This window comes from Rhincodon typus, chromosome 34, assembly GCF_021869965.1.
Source record: "Rhincodon typus isolate 14 chromosome 34, sRhiTyp1.1, whole genome shotgun sequence".
NCBI classification, from domain to species: Eukaryota; Metazoa; Chordata; class Chondrichthyes; order Orectolobiformes; family Rhincodontidae; genus Rhincodon; species Rhincodon typus.
Genome location: NC_063365.1, coordinates 18,493,301 through 18,506,874, shown reverse-complemented (window position 1 = coordinate 18,506,874; position 13,574 = coordinate 18,493,301). Strand labels below are relative to the sequence as shown.

The 13,574-nt window shown below is 44.4% G+C and overlaps 1 protein-coding gene across 1 annotated transcript in view; it reads right to left on the bottom strand.

Moving 5' to 3' along the window:
- The window catches only part of ndst2a (N-deacetylase/N-sulfotransferase (heparan glucosaminyl) 2a), a 450,479-nt gene that overhangs the window by 125,784 nt on the left and 311,121 nt on the right, over positions 1–13,574 (bottom strand). The gene's annotated exons all lie outside the window — the stretch shown is intronic.

Below are 13,574 nucleotides of genomic sequence, written 5' to 3'. Positions count from 1 at the left end.
TTACAATCACAGAAAGAGGTTGTTCCACTCAGTATGTTTACATGCAAGTCCTTCTCTACAGCTAATCCCATGTTATCATTTGTGTTCAGTGTCCTTGACTGTTCTTGTTCAAGAGACAAGCAAATTCAGTGTTTGAAGAATTCTATTTCAATACCATCTTACCTTTATGTACAGCCTGGATCACATAAAATACCCCAGGGTGTTTCGTGGGTAGGTCCAACTGAAATCCGCATCAAGTCATCAAAGGTGATATTGAAAGAGAATGTCAAAGAGAAGGTTTAAAAGTCAGTCTTAAAGGGCAAAGTAACAGGTAGTTTTTAACGAGTGTGTCTAAAAAGAGTTAGGCAGAGAGGGTAAAGAGATGGTGAGATTTGGGTTGAGAACTCCAGAGGTAAAGCCTAGACAAATGAAGACACACTGACCATTATGGGTCCAGCTGAGCAAGGAAATGCTCCTCCAACTCCTCCTTGGATAAGAAAGATTGACTTGCATTTATAAACCACCTTTCACGGCTGCTCAGAAGACTTCACAATAAAGTATTTTCAAATGGCTGCCACTGTTGCATCATCAGCGGCAGTCCCTTGCAGAAGAAGATGACTCTCTTCCACTCCCAGGGTGAGTCAGTATGTAGTGGTACACACTGATCCGGCTACCACAGGCTGTTACACTTGGGGTAGGTGGTGGTCCCGGGCAGGGGTGGGTGGGGCGTTGGCGTGGCAGCACACTCCTTGTGCTGTTTTTGTCTGGCTTCCGCTTTCTTCCCCCTCGGCAAGTCTCAAGGTGCTTGACGCTTTCCCGGATAGTCCTCCCCCACTTTGACTGGTCTTGGGCCAGTGATTCCCAGGTGCCTGTGGGAATGTCGCACTTCCCTGGTGAGGCCTTGAGTGTATCACTGAAACACTTCCTCTGTCCACCTGGGGCTTGCCTGCTGTTACAGAGCTGGGAGTAGAGGACCTGCTTGGACAGTCTCGTGTCGGTCATGGGGACGAAGTACCCAGCCCATCGTGGCTGATCAAAAGTGGTCAGTGCCTCGATGCTGGGGGGGTTGGCCTGGTCGAGGTTTGTGCCAATGTAAGCAATGTAGCAGCCAACTTACTCACAGCACGTTCTCTCAAACTGCAACAAAATAAAAGTTCCATTTGTTTTTGTGATGGTGACTGACGGACGTGGGCACCGAAGATAATTCCACTGCTCTTCCTAGAACATAATCTTGCGATCTTTAGCGTTCCCTGCAGAAAGCAAGTAGGGCTCTTGGTTTGAAGTCTCAACCGAAAATTGGAACCTCCAACTCAGGTTCTTATCCTCAAATTCTGGCGTGGGATTTGAACTGTGAATCTTGTGATTCAGAAGCAACCATAGCACCAACTGAATTACAGTTGATACTATGCACCAGATACAACATGAAAATAGTAATTTTACTAATGCAGGTACTGAGTCAAACAATAATGAGGCATTTACACAGGAAAACCCTAATTTCCTTTGCCGTGCCTTGTCCTTTGACCTTGTAATTGGATGCATCACTGGAGTGATTCAGGATTAATTAAGGGAGCTGGTGAGAGACCATTGTTCTGAGAAATGTCCCGAGTACTACATTTTATAGACTGTCTCAGTAAACAGTTTGTGATGAGGATCAAAACTGAAGCGATTACTTTGTTTAGTGAGTAATTTGTTGTCCTCCATGCAACAATAAAGTATGAGAAGCTGGAGGCAAATCATGTCTGTTTGCAGATATATTAAAGATCACCTCAAATTAATTTACCCAACTTGAGTGTGTTTTAGAACTTAGTTTACACAGTGCCTTTGTCCCTGAAGCAGAGTCTGTGCTCAATGATATCAAATTACCACCCAGCTATGCTTTTGTCACTGCACAATGGCAAAATATTCTGCTGGGTATTCGAACAAGACTACTTTTACAGATCCAATGTGAATCATTGCATTCACTGCTGTTTTGCAACAAGACGCCCGTTTCCTTTACAGTCCAAATGGAGTAGAAAGTACTTGTTTGCTTCAGAAGGGAACAATTGACTGTGGATTACACAACAAACTATTCGTAGTTACATGCAGCTTGAGAATCACAAGTTTCAGTTTCAATGTTGAAATTAACATCAGGATTGTAGGGGTGGACAAAGAAAGAAAGGATTGTATTTGTAAAGAGTTTTTCACAACCTCTGGGTGTACCAAACCACTTTACAACCAATTCAGTTGGAAACATGGCAGCCTGCTTGTTGTCTCTGGGAGCTGTGCCCAGATATTCAGATTGGAGTTGGAAAACCCTATTTGTCCCTTATCTGATTAAAACTTATCAATTACTGTAGATGACTTCAGTGCCGGAGATTCCCAGATAGCAGGCCGCCTGTTATGAACCTGTCCAGGAATCTGCGAACCCAACAGCAGATAGCACTGGTGTTGAAATTACTCCTCCTGCAGCAGTGAGTGCACCTCGTTCTGTGATAGAAATCTCCAGCAGTTCCACCAGATACTGTGACAGCTCCTGCAGAAAGTGCGGGGTTAGGCTGGTAGCCAATTAAGGTGTTATGATGCCAAGTTGGTAGGGTATGTGATGCAGTGCTTAGCATGGCTCGGTTTCTGGTTTTGAGACACTGGTTGAGGGATAAACTTTGGACAGGGTACCACAGAGAATGCCAGTCTTTGGTATTCATTGAGGTAGTGCCATAGTTACATTCACTCGAGATGACAGATGGGGCAGTGGTTTAACATGTTGTCTAAAAGACAGAGTTCACCAAGCCACCAGCACTCGCTCAACACAGCACTCGAATGTCAGGCTTGGTTATGTGCCAGAATGGGACTTGAACCTACAACTGACTGATTCAGAAGCACCAGTGGAGTCCTGAGGCACTGCTGTGGATTTGTTCCTTCCGATGTGATGTCATACCGAGGCCCCATCCACCCTCTCACGTTGGACTGAGAAACGTCCCCACATCAAAGAATAGATGGTGCACGTTCTCTAGTGTCCTGCTTTGTAGTTATCCCTCAACCAAAACTATCTCCACAGTGCTGATAATTGAAGGTTCCTGCGTGCAAATTGGCAATCTATTGCCTACAACAGTGGCCACACTGCAAAGCACTCTTGATTGGCTTCGGGTCACGAAATAAATTCAAGCTCTTTCTCCTCTTCAATCCGGACATAATTACAACATTGGCCATTAACCCTTGGAGTTGGATACCACAACATCCTTTGTGTGAAGAAGTTTCAAAACTGCTTACATTTCACTTTCCATCTGTGACCTCAAATTCTCACCACAAGCTGGAGGACATGCTGGGAAACCACAGAGACCTTAACTGAAGCAACGAGAGAGGCGGCTCGCTCAAATCTGTTGAAATATTTCTCATGCCCCAGTTGTTTTGATGTGGGCTGATTGTGCGAAATGTCTGATCAATACACAGCTGGAAAACAGATGGGGGAAACAAACATAGCGGAGATTCCAAATCCCAAAATTCACATCTGGTTCCCTCCAGTGGAAAAGTAAGGCGCTCCTACAGTTCAGGTTTTGCTCTGTGGCATTAGGGATTAGAATCATGAGGACGCTTATCAGTGAAAGTAATGGCAACCATTGGACTTGGGGCTCTCGTGTTATGGTGCCTGTTGGAAGCATAAGTGTGAATAAGCAAATAGGAAGGATCGGGTTTGCATCTGACAATCCTCTGGCTACAGTCTTCCTCCATCCCAGTCTCCATTACTTGCCATCACACCCCACTCCAAACTGCTTCCACTAGAGACAGAAGAGACCCATAACACAGAGCACCAGCAAAAGCAAAAAGTCAAATTGGGAAGTACAAACACACGGGTGGGGAAAGGGTAAGAACCGTGGATGCTGGAAATCTGAAACAAACACAGAAATTGCGCCAGAGACTCAGCAGGTCTGGCAGCATCTGTAGAGAGAGAGGTAACGTTTTGGGCCCAGTGACCCTTCATCAGAACAGGAAAGGCTACTTGTTTCATCAAGCTTGCTCCACACTCATGATGGCTACAACATCACAGCTAAAACATTCTGACATAACTCCACAGAGGCTGGTATCCTGCCACCAAGTCTCCTTTACTTACACATGGAGAGTCCTTGACACTGGTCCAGCTCCCTCAGGGTCAGCTCTCGGAGTGAACAGAACCTCTGACACTCCTGTTTATGTCTGTCAGCCAGGGCTCGCTGATTGGACCAGGTTAACAGCCCCAATTGGGGAACGCATAATCTATGAGGTCCACCTCGTTACCATCACTACACAGTCCCACACCATCATATCACCATCACAGGAACGTTCACTACAATGTATTGAGCCTACCCAATATTTCTTTACAAGAATATGAATAAAGACTTTGTTTGGAAAAATTCATGGGATGTGGGTTTTGCTAGACTTATACATTTACTGCCCCTTATTACATTTCCTCCATGAAACATTGAAGTTACAGTTTCGGCCTAGATGGATTGAAGAGAGAGCACTTTTTGGAAAACTAGCACACAAATTACAATGCTGAGATTATGAGCCCTGAGATCATCTCAAGTCGTATGTGACCAACTTGAAATGGGTAACCTCAAAGGAGCAGGAGGAGACCACTCAACCCCTGGTGCCTGTTCTGTCTTTTATCTCAATCAGGACTAATCTGAACCTCAACTCCATCAATCTGCCTTGATAAAGCCATCAATCCCAGTTTTGTTTTTGCGTTTTCATCTTCTCAGTGTAACAAGGCGATGGGCAGTTGGTCAATGCCAGTGTTGTCAACACTCCTCCATTCTAGTGACAGGTCAATCAGCAAATGTCATCCTGCAGAACCAATTTTAAACTCTCGTGAGACTCTCGGATATTTTTAATGGGACAGGAAGTGGCCCACAACTAATCAGCTCATCAATCTACCATTGCTTCACTGCGGCTGCCACAAATTTCATACAAACAACAATTGGCTCCACAATAAAGGGACTGATCTTTGCTTGTTCTGGGACAATTAAAGTAATGAAGATATTTTCATTTCCATGGAAAATACTGTATTGGAAACTGCAGCTGAATACTTCGAATCATTTTGGCAATGTGATTCTAAAAAGGTTATTAAATACTTGGATTGGAAAACACACCCACACTGACTGAAGAGCAAAGAATGGCAGTGATTATGCACAAGTCACTTATTTTTGGCTTAATTACAGGCAAACTGTTACAAGCAAAACAGATCTGAAAGATCTCATATTGAGAGGCATTCCTGAAAATCCTGTCAGAAGTGTCACGAATCAAATCCTGCCCTCATAATGATTATTAAAAGTTCTGTGACTCCATTAACGAGGAGAATGACCTACCCACAGTTGTGACCTGTCCACTGCCAGCTACTGTGCGTGAGGGGTCCAATTAGCCGAGATTACCATGAAGGACTCTCCTTCTCAACTTCTGCCTTAGCCCGAGGTTGAACAGTTACCAGTCATGACCCTGCACTGTGGAACTCACCAGGTCTGCTGTGCCAGCCCCTTCCCAAACCTGCTATCTCCTCTCCTGAGCAAGCACATGGGAGGACCACCACCATCAAGCTCAGTCACCCAGTCAGTCAGGACTACATCACTGTTCCTTCCTCATTGCGGAGTCAAAATCCTCTTTGTCGGCACCCCAGGCAGTAAATGCCCATGCCTTGCCAATCATGCCCATGTCCCATGTCGTAACTTTAGTTACCTTAAAATAAGAAGTGGATAAATGTTTGATGTGAAGAATGTTGCAGGACCAAGCGACTAATTGGAAACCTCTGTCAAAGAGCCAGGACAGGCTAAATGGGCAGAATGGCCTCCTTCAGTTCTGGAAGATGATGCGATTCTACATTTTCTTTTGGCTTGTAGATTGTTTACAAGTTAAGGTCAATATTAAAATTTTATTCCACCATCTAGGAATCATTAGAAAATATAGGTCCTACGTGGGTATGAAACTCGAGATTTGTTTGTGTGTAGTGAAGCATAGGTAAAAGATAATATTTCAGACAAATTGAACAGTTTGCTGTAATACTGCACTGCAGCACGACACTTCCAAAGGCTGTCTCTCACCACTTGAAATGTGGAAATCTTACAGCATAAGAGTGAGGAGGCTCCTGCGTCCACTTCATCTATACTTACTTCTTTATCTGCAGTATGTGGTTATCACTGGAAAAGCCAGTGTTCATTTCCCTTCCCTATTTTCCCTTGAGGGGGTGGTGTTGAGTTGCCTTTTTAAACCATTGCAGTCCTTTCTGCGTGGTGACTCCCACTGTGCAATTACAATGTTGAGTTCCAGCACAATATTCCAAGTCCAGGTGGAGGAGAACCTGCAACTGATGGTGCTCCAAGGGTTTTTAGGTGTTAGAGATCACACATTTGAAGGGGCTGCCAGGGGAGCCTTGGCAGGTCGCTGCAGTGCATCAGCTGGATGGTACACACTGCTGCAGCTGTGCACTGGTAATGAAGGGAGGGAATGCTGAAGATGCCAAATGGAGCGCTGATTAAGCAGATTTTTATTTTTGTCCTGGATGGAGCTGCACTCATCCAGGCAAGAGGAGAGCATTCCCTCCAATCTCTGGCAGCGAGATTGCTAGATGGTGCCTAATTAATCACAAGCTTACATCTAAACAGCCAGAGAGATATGAGGAACTGAGAAGACCAAATCATTTTACATGGGGTATATCCAACCAGGCTGGTGTGATATTTCCCATCCTGTCAGGTTAAATTCACCTCAGGTTTGATTCCTGCTTTGTTGGTTACTGACGGAGAGTCGTAATACAGTCGAATCACTTTAGCCTCCAGGATTAACAATGCTGGAAGTGGTAGTACCTGTACTCGAAATACAGGGAAAAAAGCATGTGTATACAAGTGTTTTCACACACCCAAGTGTGCACGTGCCTCTCTCTGCGTGTACAGGCGTCTTTTTTAAAATGGAAATTCAGACATCCTGCAGGACTGTCAACACGCGATGGGAGTAGAGGTCAGAGCAAGAGCTACAATGTCAGAATTTTCTACTTCAGTTGGGGGATTTGGGGAGTCAGGAGCTGAGTTATTCACCACAGAATTCCTCGCTCCTGTATCAGTTAGTTCAGTTGGCAGAACAGCTGCGAGGCAGAGTGATGCCAGTTGCATGGGTTCAATTTCCACGCTGTGAGGTAACCAAGGTCCCACCTTCTCAGTCTCTTGGCTTGAGGTGTGGTGACCCTCAGGTTAAACCACCACCATTCTCCTCTCGCTGACCAGATAGCAGCCTCATAGTCTGGTAGGACAGTAGCGACTTTCCCATACCCATTACAAACTGTTATTCTAAACAAGAAAAGCTCTGGGTCTGCACCTGGACGATGAAGCAACTGTTGACTGCTCCTTCCCAAAGACGAAACATTTGAAAGACATCACATCCCAACAGCTCAGGGCAATGAGTTCGGAGGGGGGGCGGTGGTTAAGAATTAGTTATGGACGAAGAGGCAACGATTATTCTGACAGCGCTGAAGGGGGTGAAATTGAAAACTGTACAGAGACTGCAAGGAACCAGGATTCCACTGGGAGGAACCGCTACTTGAACATCCAACTGTCGACAAGATTACAGCCTGGCTGGAGTGACAAGCCTCTAGCTGAGCTGTGTCAGATAAAAGGATCAGTAAATATTGTAACAAGCCGTCAGTAAAGTGGGGTGATAATGTCAAGCCTTTGCATTAAGGCCGAGGGAAGGGAACACAAAGTCAAGTTTAAATTTTAATGAAGAGCAGTTTTTTTTGAAAAAAAGAGATCGAATGCAGACAGAATTGATCAATTGTCCAGGCAGACAAGTTCTGTTTGATGATCTCTGCCTTTCATGTTTACTTCTGACTTGTGGCTTTGTTGGTTACTGACTTAGAGTCGTAATACAGTCGAATCACTTTAGCCTCCAGGATTAACAATGCTGGAAGTGGTAGTACCTGTACTCGAAATACAGGGAAAAAAGCATGTGTATACAAGTGTTTTCACACACTCAAGTGTGCACGTGCCTCTCTCTGCATGTACAGGCGTCTTTTTTAAAATGGAAATTCAGACATCCTGCAGGACTGCCAACACGCGATGGGAGTAGAGGTCAGAGCAAGAGCTATAATGTCAGAATGCATACATCTCAGAGGCTTTCAAGTGAGGCTCTGAGCCAGACGTTCTAATTACTGAAATTTTTCCACATTTCAAACATAAAACCAATTTTTCCTGTCATTTCTGAAATGCACAGCTACAGATGCAATATTCAAGTATTTAAGATAGTCAACTCTTGAAAACACAAGGAGGTACCCAAGGAGGGAGGATTTAATGTCAGAGAGTGAAACGCTGCACATTTCAAACACTTCACTTAGCACGAAGCGTTCCCAGGTTAGGTCCATATTGTCAGACAGACAGATTCTTGAATTCTACCAAAGTGATCCTGTGTCAGCTTCAATCTGGGAAGTGGACCAGTCTCACTTTTAATGTAGACTTTCCTCTACAAAATTCCCCTCCGATCTCTGGCAGCGAGATTGCTAGATGGTGCCTAATTAATCACAAGCTTACGTCTAAACAGCCAGAGAGATATGAGGAACTGAGAAGACCAAATCATTTTACATGGGGTATATCCAACCAGGCTGGTGTGATATTTCCCATCCTGTCAGGTTAAGTTCACCTCAGGTTTGATTCCTGCTCTCCAGCTTAGCTGGAGTAGGGCAAATTGGGATAAAGAAACCAAAGGGAGGACAGTCAGTAATTCAGTTTCTGAGCTGGTACTGTTGGGACTGAGGGTGTTTAAGGATGCCCTGTGTGGTCCTGTTCAGGTGCTATTTGCACCATGGTGACAGATTCAAGTGACAGATGGGCTTATGGGTGAGATTCTGCCCCCACCCTAGGGTGCTGTCCTGGACCATATTCCTAACAAACCCAAGCTCTGCTGGGTGGTCAAAGCTAGCCAAGGAGATAGGTGTAAATTGAAGTAAGTGAGAAAGAGAGTGAGAGAGAGAAAGAGCAAGAGCGAGTGTGAAGGAGAGAGCGCGAGAGAGGGGGGAGCGCGAGAGAGGGGACGCAAGAGCAGGAGAGAGAAAACAAGGCAGCGCGAAAGCGAGTGAGAGAAAGAACGAGAGAGTGCATGAGAGAGAGAATGAGAGAACATGTGAAACAGTTTAAGAAAGCAAGAGAAAGAGCAAGATAGAGCACAAGCATGGCAGAGAGCAAAAGAAAACCAGCACCAGTGTGTTCAGGAGAGAGAGAGAGAGAGAGAGAAAAATAGGCTGAGTTGATTACTGATCCAGTACGGGAGCAGACAGGTCTAATGAAGAATTTAGGTTATTCATTTCTAAATTATCAACAAAGCTCTACAAATTGTAAAAAAATGTGTGGAAAGAATGAACTTAGTGTGATAGAAGATTGCCATTCCTACTCACCAATCATTCGTTTCATGCATCTTTAAAGAATTAGTGCATTTAATGAACAATCTCACAACTGTAAACCAAAATGTTCCTCATTAATGGTTTTTGTTACACATACCTCCTGTATTGGACGATAGAATAATGACCAGTAGGACAAAAACTCATACCTACACTGTGATGAAACGTTCAAAGATGTTTCACAGGACAAAACAAAACACAGAAGGACTATCAGTTCGATAACCAAAAGGTTGGATGAAGGACCCAAGCACATTGTTGCGAAGTTTGCAGATGAAACAAAGATAGGTGTAGGGCCAGGTAGTGTCAAAGTGGGGCGGCAGCAGAAGGATAGGAGAGTGGAGAAAGATGTGTCAGATAGAATACAATGTGAGGTTATGCACTTTGGTAGGAAGAATAGAGGCTTAGACTATTTTCTAAATGGGGAAAGACTTTGGAAATCTGAAGCACAAAGGTACTTTGGAGTCCTACTTCAAGATTCTCTTAAGGTTAACATGCAGGTTCAGCTGGCAGTCAGGAAGGCAAATGCAATGTGAGCATTCATTTCAAAAGGGCTAGAATACAAGAGCAGGGATGTACTGTTGAGGCTGTATAAGGCTCTGGTCAGACCGCATTTGGAATATTGTGAGCGATTTTGGGCCCTGTGTCTAGGGAAGGATATGCTGGACTTGGAGGAGGCCCAGAGGACATTCACAAGAACGATCCCAGGGATGAAGGGCTGATCATATGAGGAGCAGTTGATGACTCTTGGTTGGTACTTGATGGAGTTTAGAAGGATGAGGGAGGATCACACTGAAACTTACCGAATACTGAGAGCCCTGGATAGAGTGGACGTGCAGAAATTGTTTCCACTAGTAGGAGCGACTAGGACCCAAGGGCACAGCCTCAGAGTGCACAGGTGACCCTTCAGAATTGAGATGAGGAGGAATATCTTCAGGTAGTTAATCCATGAGCAAGGCGGCTGTGGAGGCCAAGTCATTGACTGTATTTAATACAGACATATACAGGTTCTTGGTTAGTAAGGGGATCAAGGGTTACGAGGAGAAGGCAGGAGAATGGGGAGTGAGAAACATGTCAGCCATGATTGAACAGTGGAGCAGACTCGATGGGCTGGATGGCCTAATTCTGCTCCTATATCTTCTGGTCTATGGTTTTAAGGATGAAAGTGAGGTAGCAAGCCAGAGAGCTTTAAGCCAGGAAAATCAAAGTGTAGGTCCTAGGTAACCATAGCCATGGTTACTCGCTGTGATGCAAATGAGATGCAAACTCCATTTCTGTGGAATGAAACAGTGACTCAGCAGATAGGAACTAATCTCTGCAAGCCTGGAGCATACCTACTAACCCAGAAAGGGAATGCAGCAAGTTTGCAATTAACCTTTAAACTTAAACGAGAGTAAATTGCCGAAAACAACATTGTGCCCACATGGGGGAGGGAACAGGAGCTGATGGACAGTGAGCATCATACCAATACAATTATCTAAAACTGCAAATCAAAACCATCTCAAGCTCAGCTCCAAATTGAGCAGATTCCTCACCAGCCTCCCAAAGTTTGGCTGCTCCCCTCCTTAATGGAATGGCAACTTCCTGGCTCAATACATTATTTGACAGCAGCTCACTGTTCATTAGCTGCTATAAGGGGAGAAAATAAATCGAACATTTTTGTTGCTACTGAGGTGCGCAGCTCAGTTAGAATAAACATAAAGTAATCGAATGGCTGGAGCTGCCAGTAAAGCAAACAATTGGCAAAAAGGTTGAAACCACCATTCTGATTAGCTCTAGTTCAAATCCCAAAAGCTTCATTACAGACTGAAATAAATCTGTAAAATGCCAAAGCGGTCTAGTAAAAATCCATCTGACTCACAGCTACCACGTCTGCTGAGTTTCTCAAGTAATTTCTGTTTTTGTTTCAGATTTCCAACATCCGCAGTTCCTTTGTGAAAGAGCTGCACCGAGGTCTGTGCCCCATCACCAACTCACCTTTTATTTCCCTGTGCACTGTGACCAACCAGCTCAGGGTCAATCCCCTGAACTGAGGAGATTCTGAACCTCCTGGTTATATTTTTATTATTAACCCATATTTCTAAACAACCCACTGAGAGATGTTATTACACACCTCTGGAGCAGGTGGGACTTGAACCCAGGTCTCTCAATTCACGGGTAGGGACACTACCACTGCATCACAACAGGGCCTTAAGGTATCTTCCTCATTAACCTCATCAGACATGCGTGTCACACATCTGGAGCAAGTGAGACTTGAACCCAAGCCTCCTGGTTCCATTGGCAGTGACACTACCACTGCACTATATGAGCCCCTACTTCCTGGTTATATTAATTAACCAGGGCTTTCCTAATTGGGCCAGGTTAACAACCCCAATAAAGGATCTCATAGTCAATAAGATCCAGCTGGTTCTAATCACTACACTTTGTTTTCTATGTCATTGCTCTGTATTTACAAACGTAAACAAATTTGACATAAACCCTTATCTTGATAGCAGAATCTCTTAGGACTGGCCTAGTGGTATTATCACTAGACTATTAATCCAGAACTTCAGCTCATGTTCTGGGGACTTGGGTTCAAATCCCACCATGGCAGATAGTGGAATTTGAATTCAGTAAAGAATCTGGAATTAAGGGTCTAATGACGACCATGAATCCACTGCCAATTGTTGGAAAATCCCCCTTGTTCACCTATGTGCTTCAGTGAAGGAAATCTGCCATCCTTACGTGGTCTGGCCTACTTGTGTTTTCAGAACTGCAGCAATATGGGCCTCTGGGCGACCAGGGAGAGGCAATAAATGATAGCAATACCCACTCCTGTGATTGAATAAATGACATGGCTCAGTTATTGTCAGTGTGGTTCAAGAGAGGGAATGATTTAACACACACAGCAAAATCTCTATAAACTGTACGGGGAATGGGACAGAGACAGCACAGAGACTAATGGACCCAGCATCTTATATTTGAGAAGCTTTGCAATCCCGAGAGAGGTCTTGGCTCCAGAATCTACAATGGCCATTGAGGAAAGTCTTTTGTGTATCACATGGCTCAATTTCAACTCTTTTTACTGCCGTTTCACTTCTCCAACGTCTTTACTATAGCAAATACCCACAATATATGCTGAATGGGCAAATGTAATTGATATGATCCATCAAATGGACTTCAATCTCCTTACACTACAATAAATCAACTCTTTGCTATCTTTGCATTTGATCACAAACACAAGTCTGTAACTCGGAACAAAGAACAAAGCTTCAAACCATCTCCTAGTCTGATTCTGTCACATCTAATGATAGTTTATATTTCAGAGAGTCAATTATTGTTATGCGCGTGTCAGCCATTTCATGCAAATTCAATAAAGCAAATTGGATTGTCATTCCTGGATTGTAATGGTGAAAGCGCGGATGCCAGTCAGACCAGAGGGAGAACTCCCTACTGTTCCTTGTGGAATGCCAATGGGATCCTTTCACATTCAATTGAGCAAGTATTTGGAACAAGCGATGGATAATCGCACACAAAACTGCAGAGCCTAGGCTGAAGCGTGAGTTGTTTCACTTATCACAAATGACAAAACTTCAAAGGAGCTCAACAACTGGGGAAGTCCATAACTAGAGGGGCATAGGTTTAAGGTGAGTGGGGCAAGATTTAAAAGGGGCCTGAGGGGCAACTTTTTCCACAGAGGGTGGTGCGTGTATGGAATGAGCTGCCAGAGGAAGTAGTAAAAGGTATCCAGATGGGTATATGAATAGGAAGGATTTGGAGGGATAGGGGCCAAATGCTGGCAAATGGGACGAGATTAATTTAGGCTATGTGATCAGCATGGATGAATTGGACCGAAGGGTCTGTTTTCATGCTACACATCTCTACGATTCTAATCTATACCACATGCTAATTGTTTGGTGATTTGATTCTGATGGGCTGAGCTGTTGCCATGGAGACAGCAATAGGGAAGAATGGGTACTCGAAGCTCCCACGTAAGTCTATTTTCATCATTTAACTTGTATCTCCAAAAACTGATTCGCCGGGTCACCACGACATCTTTACTTCGTAGGAACCCACAATGTGCTAACTACAGCAGTGGCCACACTTCCAAAAGTACTTCCGCAGCTGTAGAGCACTTTCAAATGCCCAGAGCCACGGGAGGCACTATATAATTGCAAATCTCAACCTTTCAGTTTGGAGTTGAAACAGCCAGCTGTCGGGGGGGGCGAGGTTGGGCATG